The 16,874-nt window shown below is 36.1% G+C and overlaps 1 protein-coding gene across 1 annotated transcript in view; it reads left to right on the top strand.

The window, feature by feature from the left end:
* Positions 1 to 16,874, top strand: part of LOC106077982 (potassium voltage-gated channel subfamily H member 6-like) — a 383,405-nt gene that overhangs the window by 226,687 nt on the left and 139,844 nt on the right. The window lies entirely within an intron of this gene.

Below are 16,874 nucleotides of genomic sequence, written 5' to 3'. Positions count from 1 at the left end.
AGATAGATAGATAGATAGATAGATAGATAGATAGATAGATAGATAGATAGATAGATAGATAGATAGATAGATAGATAGATCTATATCGACTAATAGATATAGATTTTTATCTCTGAAGAGTATTTTTTGGTCTTTCCTAATCTCGTCTTTGGTTTTGAGTGTTCAGTCCGAGTTTAGACGTCTCTAAGTCAACCTAATTCCGTTAATCGAGACCTAAATGACCACTAGACTGTGAAATTAGCTAACTCGCAATTATACTCACTTTCCAGCATGGCTTAGAACGGAACTCTTTAGACATACGAGTCGATACTCTAAAAAAAAAAGAATAAAATTGCATCACTTTTAATTATTGGTCTATTTATGCATGGAAGATGACGTCATCAAATGAATAGCTTTTAGCTAGATGGTAGATATTCTGTGACACGGATTGGGGTGAATTAAAGGATCATACATCAAAATAAAGAAATAGTTTTGAATCAAAAGATGCACTATTTATATAGAGTGTGACTTAACGAAAGAGAGGGAGTTAAAGAAAGGGAGAGATGGGGGGGGGAATGCCGAGAAGGAGAGGGTGAGAGAGTGAATACAAAACAGTATATAAATAACGCAGAGAGAGAGAGAGAGCAAGAAAAGCAGGGAAAGAAGAATAAAAAAAGACAGAAAGAAAGAGGGAGAGAGAGAGAATTATACAGAAAGAGGGAGTGAGAGAATGACACAGAAAGAGCGAGAGAGAGAGAATGACACATAAAGAGGGAGGTAAAGAGAGAAGAAAAAGAAAGCCAAAAAGAAAACGATAGTTGGAGGGAAAAAAAAGACAAAAGACACATGAGAGATATGAAATGAGACAGATTGAGACAGCTAGAGAAATGCAGAGAGGGATGGGAGACAGAAAGAGAGAAAGACAAAGATAAAAGAGTGTAATATCATAAGAGTCTTCACAAGTTCCCGAAGGACTATTTAAAGCACGTTATAGAGATATCTTCTAAAGATAATGAATAGAAATGAGAGAAAGAATAAAACGATCTCAATAGAAAGATATAAAGTTGTTGTTTTTTAAAAGTCAAGTTCCCCTTTCAGACCTTGCGATCTATAGGGCAGATGATGTTAAGGTCATCTGTTTCTTTGGCTAACGGTTAACGAGCAGGGTGTCATATAGCCAGCACAAAGACCAACCGACTTTCCCCAACTAAAGTCAGGTAAAAATTGAATTATAGCTTTTTATATAGTGCTACTTTCATGCTTATTGCATGCTCAGAGCGCTATGGTCCAGTGGGGGATATCTGGGAGAAGGTTTTCCCTGCTGCCTTTAGGCGCTCAGTAAACACAACACTGCCCGAGTCAGTTGTCGAACCTCGAGCCCCCATCATTGGTAACCAAGCCAGGTTTAAGCGTACTTAGCCTCTCGACCAAGCTTCCCACTATAAAGTAGGGTGGACTCAGGGGTGCCCTAAAAATACCCAAAATTCAAAACCCCAGTCTTCAATGAGATTCGAACCCAGGACCCCAGCTTCAGAAGCCACCCACACCCCCAGCAAGACATATCAAAGTGACTAAAGTCTCTAGAGTAACAGAGAACATAAACGTTCACTTTTAAATCCTTTTTGATGGAGAAAAAACATTTGACCAATCACCATGTTCAACAATGTTTCCCCTCCCTCTTACGAGCGCGTTGCGTGTCCAGCCTTTGTTACCCCGTCAACTGGACTTGAGCTTTCTCATTTCCTCAAATTTCTGGACCTTTGGACCTTCGATTCAGCAGCTGCTCTGAGATTTAAAAAACAAGACAAGTGATTAAAAAACAAAATACACCAAGGACTTAACACACAGAGACCATGGGGGAAACGTTTATTAAAGAAACTAATACACAAACACTAAACACAAACACAAACACAAACAGAGGAATGGACGCGAAGAAAAAAAAAGGTTTTCAGACCATGCGATCTGTAGTATCTAGCATTGGCTTTTTAATCACATGAGAAGTTACAAAGAGAATAGAGAATACCACTAATTTTCTCTTTAAAAGCAACTTTTTATAAATTGCAACATATAAGGAAACGGAGAATAATTTTCTAAATGTTGTATATAATATTTAAGTGAAACTGGAATAAGTATACATACAATTTCGTTTGCAATCGTTATAGTGGTTTGTTAGTTGTTACATGTAATGAACAAGCTGTTCTTATTTGTAATTAAATTGCAGACGTCACGTTCTCTCGCTATCACTTAGCCAGGCACATTTTAATCAAACATTTCAAAGAGAGAAAGAAACAAATTTATTTTACTCATATTCCTTCGAATTTTCACTTAGTATTTGTCGTAGTTCTAAAATTAAAAATTCGTATTGCTTGATTGCATAACAAATGTTAGATTTTATCTAGTCCTCTAAGTTCCTCATGAGCTCACTGCAATGCTGTGTGGCCTCAATCTTGGGTTGACCACAAGTTGACATCTGGAAACCGGTACCGGTCTGTCAACTTGTGGAGGTTTCTCTACTAGTGATTTGGGAAAGCGGTCATAGTAATAGAGTTCAGTCTGTATACAATGGTGTGGGACTTATGACTGAGTGATGTACACGAACAATGTTTTGTGTTGATTAGCTCCCTTTGTGGTACATAACAACAGTTTCAGGTATTCAATCGCACCAACAAAAACATTTATACTGCTTGGAACATTTGGGTTTCCATAGGAAATAAGGACAGATCCTTCCGTCGGAATCCCAATAACTTCGTTCGTCTACAGCAAAGGACAATGGACAACCCAGTAATCGTCAAGTTTATGTTAGTGCCTTATGTGTTGTTGGCAATGTAATAAACATAGCATTTAAAAAAAAAAGTAAACAAATTAATAAAAAAATATCAACACTACTACATTGGATTGGCTATATGCAATATATTAGAATAACTTTTAAATAATATCGTGTAATGAAAATAATAATCTTCATATATAATTCTCTTAATGGCTCAAGAGTTTGGACACGCAAGAAGCAAACGAAAGATCACTCTTTTATTTTTTCAAGTCGGACGGACTAGAGTTAATCTACGAAAAAAAAAAGGGGGGGGGGGAGTGAGAACAAGTAGTATTCACCCGTTACAAAATAGCAGACTTAACCGTTGTGGAAAGATAACTCTTTTTTATTTCTACCCCACGTAGTTTTAGTCTCGAATGTACAATGCCGTTTTTACATATCGCGCGTAGGATTGGCGTTTTCCGTATTGAATGACACCCCAAAATGACAATTTTTGTCTATATTTTTCAGGAGATTTTAATAATTTCCGGAGATTTCCAGGACTTTTTTTGTATATTTTGCACTTTCAGGAGATTTGAAGGAGCTCCTGGTAAATCAGGAGGCTGCGGGAATTCTGGTTTAAGTTATAAAATGGTTTAATTTAATAATTTACACCTGGAATTAGCCCGGGTCCTTTGAAAGTGCGGGGCCCACTGCGGTCGATTAGGTTGCATTGCCCTAAGGCCGGCCCTGCAAAAAAACAGCGTATGCTACGCCGTGGGTCAACTAGTAATCTTTACTATCCATAACGAACATTTTGTTACAGTATGTGCGTTACTCAAAAACTAAAAAAAAAACAGCTACAGATAACGAAATATATATTCACTCCTGATTCACTCAAAACTTACATGTGAAATTTTATTATCAGATGGTTGAATCGTATGTTGTGATTTGATAGCCAGGGGTCCAAAGGAGCTTTTTACGTGTGGTCAGAATTCTAAGAATTTCATTCTGTGTGATATTCATTGAAAACTGATTTCGTTCTGTTAACTCGCTTATGCTCCTACTTTTGCGACACTGACTTAATATAAAGTATGAGGCGGATATATTCCAGCAGACAATGTAAATGTTTATGAACTATATACAATATCTCGATAACATTGACAGCCAGGTCATGTTAAGTTGTCTGGACGTGTGTAACATGTTTGTCATGCGTGCTCTTGTAGCAATTATTGACAGTATAATCTGATAAAACAAAACACAAGAAAAATATTTTACAATACTTTTAAAAAAAAAAAAAAGCTTATCAAAGGGGAAGAACTCCATCATTTACAGCTATATCTCTCAATAATAAAGACGTTTTTCCCCTTTTTTTATATCAAGCCAAAATAAATAAGTTCTAATTGATTATTGACTAATTGGTTAATTTTAAAATTAATTCATGTGTTGTTACTTACAATAAATAAATGTTTAAAGTTTCAAATTGATACAAGAATGGGTGTGGTAGAAATAACCTGTACATATACCCAAATTATTTAACAATATCTCTTTATACTGAAGAATTAATTCAATGACTAATTACCAGTAAATAATTCACTAATTACTATGTTGTTTTATTTCTCATTGCTTCATGTCGCCGCCAGTGAATATTTGTTTAAAAGTTTTAACTTGATACGAGGACCGGTGTGAGGAAATAACGTGCTCAAACATTTTACCAGACAGACAGACATGCAGACAGACAGACAAAGTGAGTTGATATAAGCTTTGTAAAACAAAAACAGGAAGAGTGAGAATAAAAACCTTAATGTATTTTTTATTTATTATTTAGATCAAGAAAAAGGCTTTTACCGAGTCATCCATAGCTTTTATGTTTTCAATGTACTGGCGAAATGAAAAATCTGTACCTTTTTCAATCAGATACATTAGTGATTCCCACCAAAGTGATCTATATAGACCCTCAGGGGTCTACGAAGAGTTCCAAGGGGTGTGCGAGACAAAAAAAAGTTTGGGAACCACTGAGATACATTAAGCTCGTCTATACGAATGCAACGAGTGGATTAATAATAAATTATTCTCTTAGTGAAAATATTCCCATCCAAAGATCTGTCAGACAGGGATTTCTATTATCCACTTTCTTATACGCCATCTGTTTGGACCTCGTCAAGGAATCTATAAGATATTATATTAGGGATAAATAGACCGCCCCCCCCCCCCTTCAACTGTCAGAGTAAAAAACTGGTGAAAGTTTTTGTTTTTCTTCTCCTGAAAATGATATTGTTAATATATTAAATAAGGCGCGGTGGCTTAGTGGTTAGGCGGTTGGGGGGCCGGGGTTCGAATCCTGGTGAAGACTAGGATTTTTTTTAAATTTCGGGATCTTTGTGGACCCCTGAGTCCACCAAGCTCTAGTTGGGGAAAAGTAAAGGCGGTTGGCCGTTGTGCTAGTCACATGACACTCGTTAACCGTGGGCAATAGAAACAGAAGACCTTTACATGCCCTATAGATCGCAAGGTCTGAAACACTTTTCGGGGAAGGTAGTTGGGGGAAACTACTGTTCATAAAAAAAAAACACATACATTTACTTAGATTTAAACTTTCCCTTCACATTTTACTATTATGGTTTAAGATTAATTTGTTTTTTTTTCCAATAGATTCCTTACTTTTTTCACACATCCATTTTACATATCTACCTCAAGAATTTTACCTTTACATTTACATTTAAAACAAAACAAAAGAAACAAACACGACAAGAATTTTAAAAAAACAAAACATTTACCAATTAGTTAATTAACAATTGTTAAAAAATTATTTTGTTTTTTTTTAACTCGAACAAGGGAAAGAAATAGTACTTGACTGAAGTGATGGTATAAGCTGAATTAGTCCCGTTTATATGTCTTCCACTGAGTCTTAGTGAACACAAACCTGAAAAGAAGGTCGAGACTATAGAAACAATAGATAACTATACAATATTCCATGTTCATAAGCTCGCCACTAGCAACTATAAAACTTCAAAAAAAAAAAAAGCAGCGAAAAAATAAAATTGCACAACTTATTAAAAATCTACCTGTGTCTATATCTAAATCAATAAATAACTGAAAATTCATATATCGCAATTTCCGTAGTAGATATAGAGTTAGACTAGAAAACATAGAACCATAGTGGTCTACTATATTTGAGATCTATTCCAAGTTTCGCAATTTTTTTTCCAGTACCCACCAATTAGAGGCCCTAGGCGACTGCCTTATTTGCCTATGCCTAAGGCAGGCCTTGCTTCCTGTAAGAAGTTTGGCGGTAACTTCATCTACGAAATTATACCGGACTTTTATCGATTCTCATTTTAACCAAAGATTTCTAGACAGATAAATGTGTTAACCAACATTTAAAGTCATCGCCAGATAACAACCTTCCGTCTGCCGTTAAACAAAAAATGTTTTTTTGTTGATGTTTTTAAAAACCGGTATCGCGCGAGAGGTAACTTCTCGTGTGATTCCAAAACACGCTACGCGAACCACGAGGTGGTGTGATATCGAACCACAACGTTCTCGTGTTTACTGAGCTCTTATTATAGAATCGATTCTGTCCCAGACCGGTCCCTTCTTTTCATTTCAGGCTTGGAATCTTTTGTTTCTCACAACTACGAATCGATTCCGCCCACTGTGAGTTTTATTCCAAGACATTCCTATGCTAAAATATGTGCCAGATCTCATTTTTTAAACTCTTTTTAAGGATAAAAAAAATAGATTGCGTTTGGCTTTTTTTTTAAATCACGAGTCGCAATTATATAATTATTGGCACTACCCAAGCAGTGAAATAAAAAGTGGAAAAGAAACTGTCTCAATACTGACTCTTTTACTGGTTAGTGAATTTCACTTTTCAATGCCCATTATACGATTGGTTGGTATAAAAGGTTCGAGGTATGGACACTTGGCTAGGTCGCAACAGGCTTAGTCAGTGCATTTTTTTTAAAAAAAGGTCAAATTGTGGTTTGTCGGAGACAATGACATTGGGGTGATCACTGGTCAGTACGTTGGATTGGACGCTGTGGTGAAAGCAATCTTGGTCAATGCACTACAAATTACAATGACCCAAATCTTTGTCAATTCTAACCACGTTATGGTAACACCATCCTTTGTCAACTCAATTGGGCATTAAGGGGACAAAAGCCTTGGTCCGTGTAATGGACGATACGTTGGCCCCATCCTTGGTAAGCCAATTGACATTGTGGTGAAACCAGTCTTGGTCAGTGCAGCAGACATTTTAGTAACAACCACATTGGTCATTTGGATGGAAGTTGCTGTGTCACTTCTGTCTATGCTTAATGGCTGGGGATATGAACATATCAAAAACGATATGCGAATACCTAGGTGCTTATGTTTAATTTGTTTCGTTAATATCACCTTCATCTATCTCTTTGCCTGTTAAGCCGTTGGGGCACCACACACGATTCATAGACAGTCTGTCTCCTTTCCTGTCCTTCGTCTTGACTAGAGCCTGTTTCTTTCGATGGCAGTCACTTCCAAACTTTGATGCTGTCTTCCCATCGCTTTCTTTCTCTGCCTATTCTTTTTTTTTTCATCGCCCTGTGGAAGGTCTTTGCGAGCCCTGAGGACCCCGTGGTGCCCCGCTGGTTCATCTTAAACCGGCTTACCTAGCATGCGCCCATATGTTTATATAACCAGTCAGCCCCTGTTTATAGAATAGTTGTATAATTAAGCGTCTTATTATGCTTGGCTTATATCTGCTCATTCGTTTTACTTCTTAAAGCCAAAATCAAGGTGAGATACATATGATAACTTTAGAGGGGCGGAGGTTGAGAGTGATTTCCCATTTCATTCTGGGAGGTCAAGAAGTCAGGCGGATGAGTTATCATTACGCTCACTTGTGCCAAGTCTATTCAGTGCAGTTTTATGGATTGCGCGCGGGAGTCAATGAATGCACTGTCTGATGTCAATGGAGGGAGAATAGTGTTTTTAATAATTACTGCAAGAAAATAATCAATACGATTGAGGTGCATTTTTGAACGCGAGTCTTGAAATAATGGAACAACACAGACACGGGCATGTCAGTGGCATAGTTTACTTGTTACAAGGATTTGTCTTGTTATGAACTCCTGACACTAAACATAATAAACGAAGGCGTGTTGGTCTATTATTTGGGGAAAAATAAAGTATACTTCCAATAATTATAATATAATAAATATAACTTATTTAACAACAGACTATCTATCTATGGCATTTTTCATCTGGAGAGATATTATCATTTCTCTTTGGGACTTCTCATGTGACTAAAGAGGCCGATTCTTGATACACAGATAATCACAGGTTGTGTTTCTGTAATCTATAGGTGCCAGGGCTGATCCTAACTATTGTGGGGGCCCTATGCTAAACGGAATGCGCGGGTCCCGGTCTGGGTAGGGATAAGGATAATTTCAAAATTTAGATTTTGTATTAGAAAATACATTTGTCTTTGCAAATATTTTTTACGAAATGGATGCGTACGATTGACACCCCAAAATGACAATTTTGTCTATTTTTCAGGAGCTTTTTATGAGTTTTCTTGAGATTTTGATAATTTCAGGAGATTTCCAGGATTTGTTCGTGTATATTTTGCAATTTCAGGAGAGTTCCAGTAGGTCCTGGAAAATCAAAATCAGAAGGCCGCGGAAACCCTGTTATTATATAATGGTATAATATAATAATTTACATCTATAATTAGTGCGGGGCCTATGAAAGTGCGGGGCCCATTGCGGTCGCATAGGTTGCAGTGGCCTTAGGCCGGCCCTGATAGGCGCTGTTGTACTTTAACTCTTTCTACTTCCGGTGTGTTCACCTTCTGCAATCCAGTGTATTTTGTGTACATGTCAATCTATCTAGTGCCTCTTCGTTTTGTTGATTTTATAGAGCTTTGTCTCGTTTGCATACGTCAGTATACCTTGAAATTACGTGACCAGCGGCTCTCCTGGCTTCTATTACATTACCATACAGAATTTCTCATTGAAGTCAATAAAGACTATTGATAATGATACAATAAACACACTTTTTACCTTTCTCCATAAGCCCTAAAGTGCCCTAAATATAAGAATACTGCTTCAGGGGCAGTAACTCAATTTTCTAGAATAATCTAGTCAGTAAATATGAATCATAAAATTCCTCCTATTTTAAGATCTAGTTTATTTAACAACAATGTTTGTATAATTCATAATGTAGCTAAGTACCCATAAAGAAAAACTCAAGGATACCGTGGTGCCTCCACTTTTTGAAAAAAAAAATAAATAAACGAAAACACAATGAAATATTCTTTTGTATGTTTACAAATACACACGTTATCACGTGTTGTACGCGTCACCGTCACAAGAGAAATGCAAAAATTGTCCTCTCGTAACTTCGAGTTTCTACCTTGAACAGCAACCAATCAGATGTGAAAAAACGTTTTATCTCATTTTCTCAACTAGAAGATTTGGTGTGGAAAATATAAAGGAGACGAGCGTGTGTCGGGGTCAGTTCTGTCACTAAGTATCAAGCTTCATGTTAAGTCTACTTAAGTCAATGAATTCATGAAATCTGAATGTAGGCATAACCTTATATAAGTAATAGTGCCATGACACTCTATTCAAAAAGTACTTCGTACAAGTACCAATGTCATGACACCCAGTGCGTGTCACGCCTTCATTGTCTCCTATCTTTTACTTTGTTCGACCACCACTCAAGATTTGCTGACCGTCATTCTCCAATCTTCTCTCTATCTTGCCTTTGACAGAATCTCTTCCAATGACAGGCCGTCCTTTTTTTCATGTTGTCTCCCCCATCGCTTTCTCTGACTGCCTCTTCTTCTTTTCCTGGTACTGTTCTCTTAAGGAATGTGTTCTTCTCTTCTTCTTAAGAGTTACAGATGACTTTTTTCAGTGTACTATGTGGGTCTTTATCTGTCATAAGACCCCCCTCGCAATGAAGCCACTCGGGGCCCTGGTTGCTAAGCCACTGGATGATCACTACCCTAAATATGCTAACTGTACTTAAACATCGAGTGATTGTGTTCAACTATGGCCTGCTAAGCTGCTTCCTGTTTCTAACTACCACTGGCGATTTGCACGGGTGTCACACTATGTCCCTCTTCTTCCTTGGTCCGACGCATATTTTGGAGTTACTATTTTTAGACTTCTTGCTGATTAGCCGCCTTCTTCTAAGTTTCATCACGTGACGTTCATTTTTTTTGTTGATTCCTCTCATGTCACGTGTTCTTCATGAAGAGCAGACGATAATTTGGCGCTAACACGCATGTTGTTATATAGAGCTAATTTTGTGTTTAAGAAAACGCATTCTAATGTAGGGCAAACTATAAAGAAAATCTGAAATGGACCTCATTCAACAATCGTAAACAAACAACATTTAGCCACGTGATAATATTGATAAAACAATGAAAATTACGTATCACGTGACAGCCTTTATGAATTGCGTAATTTGTATAGAAGATGTAGGAGATCCACGTAGCAAAATGTTATTTGTTTACGATTGGTGAAATGAGGTCCATTGTGTATCATATGATTATTAGACAATATATTTTTATTAGACAGATATTTTTATTAGACAAAATATTTTTATTAGGCAATATATTTTAATTAGACAATATATTTTTATTAGACAATATATTTTTATTAGACAATATATTTTTATTAGACAATATATTTTTATTAGACAATATATTTTAATTAGACAATATATTTTTATTAGACAATATATTTTTATTAGACAATATATTTTTATTAGACAATATATTTTTATTAGACAATATATTTTTATTAGGCAATATATTTTAATTAGACAATATATTTTTATTAGACAATATATTTTTATTAGACAATATATTTTTATTAGACAATATATTTTTATTAGACAATATATTTTAATTAGACAATATATTTTTATTAGACAATATATTTTTATTAGACAATATATTTTTATTAGACAATATATTTTTATTAGACAATATATTTTTATTAGACAATATATTTTTATTAGACAATATATTTTTATTAGACAATATATTTTTATTAGACAATATATTTTTATTAGACAATATATTTTTATTAGACAATATATTTTTATTAGACAATATATTTTTATTAGACAATATATTTTTATTAGACAATATATGGAAAGTACATCAAAATGTTTCGTATAGGAGTAGGCAGTATGTAAGAGTGAATTGGGAATCTTTTCTATTTCGCTATATACAAGACAGTAATTCTTGTACGCTGTAGATTAAACAGGTGATGCCCTTTTATTGGTTATATATACTAATTTTAAAAATACTGATGTCTCATTGACCGAAAGTTAAAATGTGTAAAGCTTGCTTTGCCTTTTTTTTAAATGGACCTCATTCACCAATCGTACACAAACAACATTTAGCCACGTGATAATATTGATAAAACAATGCAAAAACGTATCACGTGACAGCCTTTATGGATTGCGTAATTTGTATAGAAGAGATAGAGAACCAAGTGGCTTAATGTTGTTTGTTTACGATTGGTGAATGAAGTCCGTTTAGACAAAAACTTTTCATATTTAACTCTTTCTCTCCGTAATTATTTACCACATTCTGGTGGAATCAACGTTGTTATCGTCGGTTAGGAGAGAGAGAGTTAAGATAAAAACGAACAGAGTGACACTTGAAGACGTAATTTAAAACTGCAGTCATTATTTTAAGGGGAAATAATCAAGAATGAAATGAGCCTTGAAATGTCAAGATGTCAAAACACATACGGATGCTTGGAAATTTACCATCACTTAGTATGTTGGACCGCTAGGGTACCACACAACATCTTTCATAGACAATTTCATCAATTCCTTTGTGTATGACAAAGCCAGCATAACAACAACCAACCGCGTTTATAAATGTCAGGTAGCCTTTAGAGCTGGTTGGACTCAGATGCTTTACCGCTCTATCAGGGTGCTTCCCTGTTACCGCCACCTGAAATAAAACGGTATGTATGCGTATTTATGAGCCGTAAGGATCTAGTGATTTTGGCATAAAGTGTCAGCTTTTCTTCCTTTTTTTTTTGTGGACAATGGTCAGTAGTTCATTATGGGGGCCATTTCGCCGCTGTGATCCTGATTCGTTTTATCTCGCTGGTGATGCTCCCTAGGTTGATGATATCTAGGATCTTTATAGAGCATCTCGGCATCTCAATTCCAAGGCTAGTCTCCTCCTTCTCTAATCCTGCAAGTCTAGGTTCACATGCATACATGAATGTAATCATGACCAAAGAGCGATTCAGTTGCTTTTTGATCAAATGCCGAAAGTTATTCCTTGGACTTTGCAATGGCTTCTGTGGACTGTGCAATTCCAGCTAGTAACTCAAACCTGGTTCTGAATTGGTCTGAATTTATAGATTCGAAAAATGTGAAAATTTGACAATTGTGAGTTTTTCGACTGCGATATTAGTGTCCATCTTAAAGCATATTTATATGTTGTTGGTACGTTTTTCGTGTGTGTGTGTGTCTGTGTTTGTTTGTCCTTTGTGAATTTTTTGTCATAATATTGTGTTATTTTATGTTATCTGTTGTTGTTTTTTTTGTTATTGTTGTTGTTTAGATTTGCATGTCATATTCTGTACAAGTCTTTTCAATACCCCCCATGTTAAACTAAGAACGCTACACTTAATAAACAACGCCAACACTATAACACCAGATTCATGAGTCAATTTATTTACACACTGTGTTAACACACATGACACATAACATTCCAATTTTCACTCCCTTAGTCAAGGGGAATCATTCAAACTAATAATATAAACAATGTTAACACCCCCAATCAGGTCAGCTAACTATTTGTATGTTCCTAGAATAATACCTATTAATTTATTTGCACAACTCTAGTTATATATATTTTATTTTTGTTATTCATAGAAGTTGTGTGTGAACGTTTAATGTGGTCGAGTTGATAAATATGTGCGGGTACGAGTTTATATTTATTCTTTAAAACATATTATATAATGTACATATTTCTTGTACAAAACATGAATCAATTTAAAAATTTAATAATTGGCTAATTAATTATTAGTGATAGATTTTATAATCTTATATCGAATAAAGGAAATAAATTCTACAGAATTCAGATTTACAGTTGTAAATGCGAAGTTCTCTCCTTGGCCTTTTTTTTTTTACAGAATTTTTATATATTGTTTTAAATTAAACTTGTTTAAAATGTTGACTCCACTCTCAAGAACGTTCTTTCTCTCCCTCCCCCCAGCTCCCACCCTGCGGTGTCACTTTTGGTCGACAGTAACACTCACCGTCTTCACTCAGTGTCCTGGGGTCCCCCCCCCCCTTCTTTCCTCCTCGCTTGAAGTTTTTGAAATAACCCGGTTAGCCCCACAACTGTCACGCTTAATCTCTTCCCGCGCCTGGTTAGTGAAACTGGTTGAACCGACAGTCCTCCGATACTCCAATAGAAACAATATGTTTTTGTTGTTTTGGGAAAAAAAACATGTTGCATTAGTGTTCTTTTTTTTTTCTTTTATACAAATACAAACTTTCTCTGTCTCTCTGCTTCTCTCTCTCTCTCTCTCTCTCTCTCTCTTGATAGTTATGTCTGTCTGTCTGTTTGTCTGTCTCTGCTATGTATCAACATCTGCCTTTCTCTGTCGACCCTTTATGAAAATCACTGACATAAAAATACTTTTTTTTTCAAATACAAAAGCTATATAGGGAGAAAAAAAAACTCTTAATTACTTCCATTTCTCAATACTGCCATATTTATTTATTTTTTTTATGTAAAACTTTATTAATTAATTATTTACCACTAATTAATTAACTAATGGGTTAATTATTTTATTGATTCATCGACAATGAATAATTACGCTAAGTTTCACCTTCATCTAAGAATGGGAAGGGGAATTTTTAAAAAAAACATATAAAAGAATCCAGACAGACAGACGGACGGAGAGAGTTAATATATATATATATATATATATATATATATATATATATATATATATATATATATATATATATATATATATATATATATATATATCCGAGACAGAATAGTAAAAACGTTAAGTATCAAAAAGAAGCTACATAAAATAATTGCTTGACATTAATTCTAATGATGTACATTTCAACAGCTTCTAGCCTTAAAATATGCTGTTCTCTTTACCTCGGGTTTTCGAAGGCGTATCTTCAGTTGGGAAGACGAACGTATATTCTCATCTGCTCCTAAAGATTGTCGTTTCATTACATCACATCCGCAACTTTTTCTTTTCCTTTCTACCCTTCGCATCGGGAACTCTCTGACCCATGTCCCGCCTTCGCCTTATCGTCTGGCTCCGGGCCATTTATTGACCCCCCTAACAATGTACTGTTAGCGCATAAGACTGGGGGAGAGGGGGGAGGTGGTCGAGGTAGATGGTATCCAGACAATCATCAATGTCAATATTTATCACACCGAGCTTTATCCGAAGCGGTATTACTCCTGTATCATGTCCCTGTTGGAATGGACGGAGGAACGAGAAAATGGGAAATCCGAAAGTCGTAACCTGAGACGTTGTAAATCACAAAACTACATATTGTCTATTTACCAACTGTGACGTCAAGCTAATGGCACTGAGATCTCGAACGTTTTCTCGTTTCCTTATTTAGCTTGTCTATCGACAATAAATGCACGCAAGTCTTGTAAGAATGAACTTTTATGGACATGTATATACTATATATCTATAAAGACATATATAGACTATGTATATATATATATATATATATATATATATATATATATATATATATATATATATATATATATATATAGAGAGAGAGAGAGAGAGAGAGAGAGAGAGAGAGAGAGAGAGACTAAGACTAAGACTTAGACTGCTTTATTGATCCTTACGGAAATTTGTTGTGATTACAAGGACTCTTTTCTCATATAAAGACAACACAACAGAAAAATACACATAAATACAACAGACAACATAAAGAGTTCATTCAGCGACCACACACAGGTATCTTGGTGCATTTCATGTTCATACAGCTATATATGACTATATTTTTCAAAAAGGCAAGTATAAACTATTTATCTCTGTAGTAGTCTATAGCTATGCAGGAAGTTTTGATGAAGTCGTTTTGGCGCAGCCGTTTTGGCGCAGCCGTTTTGGCGCAGCCGTTTTGGCGCAGCCATTTTGTCACAATAATGTTTCCCTTGCCTTACATGTATATATTCATTTTATTGTCTTTGAATAGAATGTTACATAACACCAACAATGTGGCTTAACCCCTCTACGAATGGTGTGTCTCCAAGTGATGTGAAAATCAAGATAAATATTCCTGCAATGACAGGTTGGCCCACATGCTAGGATTTCGTTTGCTCAGATGCTTATAAATGTGTGATGTGTGACTCGGTTAAGATTTCACTGCAGACATCTAGTTCAAAGACACCTTGAAGGAGTATTAATTCAATTGACACCTTTACCTTTTACCTATCCCTTTGTCTGTTGGACCTTTGGGGCACCAGGCAAGACTTGTCGACCGTCTTTCTCCATTCCTCCCTTTTTTTTTTGCCTTGTCACTTGATACACACACATATATTGAATGAAAGCTTCAAATCATCCTTAAAAAAAAAACAAACAGCAGTTTTTATTCATTAATATCCACAGGCTTTAAATAGTAGTAAAAAAGTATATAGCACACAACATGAAACACAAAATGTTACTAAATTTTTTACAAAGCTTATATCAAATCACTCTGTCTGTCTGTCTGTCTGTTAAAAGGTTTGTACACGTCATTTCTCCTACACCCATTCTTGGATCAAGATGAAACTTCGTACAATGATTCATTTGCGTAGACAGGAATATTTTTTTTTTTTAATTTACCTATTAGTCAATTTATTACTGGTCCGTACGACGTCGCAACTAGCTATTGGTCTAAACCGCCCTTAAGTTGTGACGCTGCATGTCAGTGTTGAGGCCTTCTGTAACGAATGGCCTCGCTCTACCACAAAGAAAAAAAAAACAGGGCCTCCACTTATTAATATCCGGCACTGAGATAATACTGAGGAAAGTCTTGATTTTTACCTTAGAAGTAAACGCCAACTGCCTGGTCGTGCGGTATGCGCGCTGCACTGTGGTTCGGTCGTCTCGATAGTCCCGGGGTCATACCTTGTCCGCTGCCAGGGGCAGACTGGCTATATGGGCGTTTGGGCTAATGTCCGGTGGGCCGGTACCTAAATGGGCCGGTAGGGCCACTTAAAGCGTTACATGGATGCCACTATATCTTCATCTTTTCATGGCTTACACATTTAGCAATTTAAAAAGCAAACACAAGGCCTTTATTTCTAATAAAAATATAAAGAGCTCACTGTATGCACTTGCATGTACTTAACATAATGATTGTGAGGACAGCCATGCCTATAATTGGATGCCCATCATATGCTATGCAATTTTTGGGCCTGATTGTATAGAAATGGCCGGGCTGATTTTAACACCCGGACCGTCTCTGTCCGCTGCCATCTCCCGTCATCCTGCGGGAGATTTCGACTAGGATGAATCTTATCTCACTAATCTTCAGCTTGAAAGGAGCAAATGAAACATGCAAAAAAAAAAAAGCTATTTCTGAACAAATTTAAACCTCGATTGCTTTAACATTTAAGAGCTTAATATTTGCCTAGCTCAACTCTTAGTTTCTTTGTTGTTATAATTTCTATGGCTTTGTTATCTTGGCAGTGGCGTACCGAGGGGGGGGGGCGGGGGGGCATCCGCCCCGGGCGCCGGGGAGTAGGGGGCGCCGAAATGGGTATTACCAGTGGCGTCACTAGGCAGGTGCGGGGGGTGTGGTCCGCACCGGGTGACACCCATAAGGAGGTGACACCAAAGTGAAAAAAAACAACTTTTCAAAAGCAGACAACTTTAAATCTGGCACATATTGCGAACTTATTTACGCAAGTAGAATCTCCTCTCTCTTTTTTCTGTTCTCTGATTCTCTCTCTCAATATGTTTCTATAAATAATTTTGGTTCCATCAAATTAACCAAAACGTTACACCATACTAATTTTACTAGCAAAACATTACACCATACTTTCAGCGGCATGGATCGGAAAACGTCTTTGATGTATGGAACTGTGTCATCGAGGCTATTGTGATTGTTGCAAGCTCTTGTCGCATTG

The sequence above is a fragment of the Biomphalaria glabrata genome, chromosome 18 (genome assembly GCF_947242115.1).
Source record: "Biomphalaria glabrata chromosome 18, xgBioGlab47.1, whole genome shotgun sequence".
NCBI lineage: Eukaryota > Metazoa > Mollusca > Gastropoda > Planorbidae > Biomphalaria > Biomphalaria glabrata.
The sequence above is the reverse complement of the archived record's forward strand: the minus strand, read 5'-3'. Positions and strand labels throughout refer to the sequence as shown.